Source organism: Mus caroli, chromosome 2 (genome assembly GCF_900094665.2).
Source record: "Mus caroli chromosome 2, CAROLI_EIJ_v1.1, whole genome shotgun sequence".
Lineage (NCBI taxonomy): Eukaryota > Metazoa > Chordata > Mammalia > Rodentia > Muridae > Mus > Mus caroli.
In genome coordinates, this window is record NC_034571.1 from 68,700,961 (window position 1) to 68,703,804 (window position 2,844).

The 2,844-nt window shown below is 51.6% G+C and overlaps 1 protein-coding gene across 5 annotated transcripts in view; it reads right to left on the minus strand.

Annotated features, from left to right (window-relative positions):
- Positions 1–1,611, minus strand: part of Atf2 (activating transcription factor 2) — a 74,465-nt gene extending 72,854 nt beyond the window's left edge. For 4 of the 5 annotated variants that reach the window (XM_021152754.2, XM_021152752.2, XM_029471965.1 and 1 more), the window contains exon 1: positions 1,449–1,610. The gene's annotated coding sequence lies outside the window, so the exon portion shown is untranslated. Of the gene's footprint in view, positions 1–1,448 lie in introns of all 5 variants that reach the window. The other variant, XM_029471964.1, reaches the window with a different exon arrangement.
- Between the last annotated feature and the right edge of the window lie 1,233 nt (positions 1,612–2,844).

Here is a 2,844-nt window from a genome sequence, read left to right on the forward strand (position 1 = left end):
AAAAAAAAAAAAAAATTTTAAATACCCATGAAAACATCTCTAAACATCTCTCCAATTATTTACTAATGATTTTTAAGACCTAGAATCTTAATTATTACTCAACTAACGATGGCCTTAAAGATCCATGTACTTAGTTTTCTTGGCTTATATAGGATATGTTTTTAGCATACTCTACAAAATATTTCTTTACTTTTGAAAAAAGTTTATTGCAGGGATTCTTCAAATGGGTTTAGCAAATTTAAATACAAGACTCTTATTTCATCTAGAGTTAACGGTTTTAAAATAAGCTTTTATAAAATCTTACCATTTGGGCGCTAGAGACCCTGGCCATTTGGCGCTAAATGAGTAGTATTCCTGGAATGGTTATTACTTGACAATGGCCAAGGGTTAAGAATTTCTTCAAACAGGACAAACTGAGCTCAGAACAGTCCGTGTTTAGTCAGATGTTAAAAACAGCATTACCTGCATGTGGTGTGAACGTGTCCCTAGTTTATAATCCCCAAGTAACTGTGACTTCCACAAGGTAATCTAGGTATTAGTCAATGGGCCTAGAGTCTATCATGAGTAACCCTTTTACTCCATTATACTGGTGATAGTTTTACTCGACCTTCCCAGTTCTAAGAGTCTCCATTAAAGAAGAGACAATTTTATAATACCTATGTGCATAAAAATAGTTCCCATCTCCTCCAAGGTCTGGTTCAATGAGTGAGCATCCCGGGGAGACATACACACATCCCTCCCTACCTCTCTTCCTTGTCCCTGGGGTAATAAAAGGCACAGATTATTTTCCTACAAAAGCTCTGCAGAACACCGGTCGAAGTAAATGGGGGGCGGGGGGTATAGCAGAATCAACCTGCACCCACACCTCAACCCCGCCCCACCTGGAAAGGGGGGGGTGGCGGCGGCGGGAGTGTGAGGGCGGCAGAAAGGACAGAAAAGGCCGAGACCACCAGCAGGTTCTCCATTACCATTGACTCCATCACGTTCTTCACCGCACCATCCCAAACCCTCGATCGCCCGAGTCCCCGGTAGGGAGCCCAGCGTGGGCCCTCTGGGCGGCGCGATCAAGGACTAGCGGCGGGGGTCTCCCCGACAGATGGGCGGATCCGAAGAGCGCCTCGGGGACCTCTCAAGTGACCACACAAGAGGAGAAGTCGGAGGGAGGGGTCGGAGAGGAGCCGTTATTCCTTCTCGCTCAGGCTTGGGAAAGCGCGCGAGGGAGGGGCCGGCGGGAGCCGCAGCGCGTTACCTAACGGTCCGGTCGCTCCGCCAGGCCAGAGGCGGCGGCGCGGCCACCGCCGTCCGGAGGGTTGGGGTCTACAGCAGGGGCGCAAAAGGGGTGGGAGGCGGGGGGGTGGGGACTACAGGCAGCGACGTCGCCATGTTAGCACCTTCTTCCTCTGCATCCCTACAACCTCCAAGCCCGTGGCCCTTCTACCTTTACTCACCTTTCCAGGTCACTAATTCATGGTCCTGCCAGCCACCCGCGAGCCCGGAGCCCGGAGCCCGGCCGTGTTTACAAACTAGCCCCGGAGGAGAGGGCTGAATCGCACTTTAAAGGCCACGGGCTCCCACAGGCTTCCGTCCTCTCTCGCGAGATCCGACTGACAAGCCTTCTCCCCGCCCCACTCCCGGCATCCCTGCCGCTTTCTTCTCGCGCCCCTCCCCTTCACGCACACGCCCCTTCCTGCTTTCCACCGAGGGAGAGCCCGCGGGTCAGGTGACTCCGTCCTGCCTCAGAAAAAGGGCGGGTCTTCAGGAGGGCGGGGGGGGGGGAGGCGGGAACCAAAGAACACTCGGACGCGAGTGATTGGGCGAAGAGCACGAAAGGCGGGAAGCAGGTCCAAAGGGGTGTGGCCAAGGCGCCCAAGGACCGTTGTTTCGGTAACCAGGGAACTGCAGAAAGCTGTGATTGGCAGCCGTCGGGAGGCGGGCACGAGAGGCGGCACCGGATCTGGGGCGCGCGCGCGCAGGTGGCAGTGGAGCGAGCAGGAGGGCGTGGGCGGTGTGGGAGAAGAAAGGTGAGGTCGGGGGAGCCTAAAGGAGCCCAGACCTGGCGCCGGGTGTCTCTGTCGTATTTGTTTCTGACTTCGCTAGGGATATGAGACTATGAAGGGAGAAGCGCTTCTGGACCACCCTCCGAGTACCCAGAAGCCAGAGCTGGAGAGCTACGCCTAAGGTTTTGGAGAGTAGGGGTTTGCCAGTCATCACCTCCGCCCCCTTGTGCACACTGAAGCAAAATAAGTCAGCCCTGCGTAGAAAATAGAAACCTTTTCTCAGAGAGGTCTTTGTTCGGATTTTCCTAAGCCAGAACTGGAGCCGATCTTCCCCACCACCCTGCGTCAAGTACATGGTATATTACATTTCATACGAGTATGTTCAAAGGCAGTGATCAAAAGGAAATACACCGTCTTCCACCCCCATGTCACCATATTTTAAAACAAAGCAACGATCTTTTTCCTAAAAAAAAAAAATTCTTGTAATTATGGAGGTTTCTTTTATCAAATTTCCTTTACTTAGTCAGATATTAAAATACAAATTTCAGGGACCGAAGAGATGCCTCAGCGGTTAAGATGCGAGCCGGGCGTGGTGGCGCACGCCTTTAATCCCAGCAAAACGGAAGGCAGAGGCAGGAGGATTTCTGAGTTCGAGGCCAAACTGGTCTACAGAGTGAGTTCCAGGACAGCCAGGGCTACACAGAGAAACTCTGTCTACAAAACAAAACAACAACAACAAAATGCTCGTACAGAGGACCTGGGTTCGATTCCCAGCACCCACAAGCAGCCCTCAGCAAATTAATTAAAATTATTAATTTCAATAGAAACGCTTCATTCTTTTAAAGCT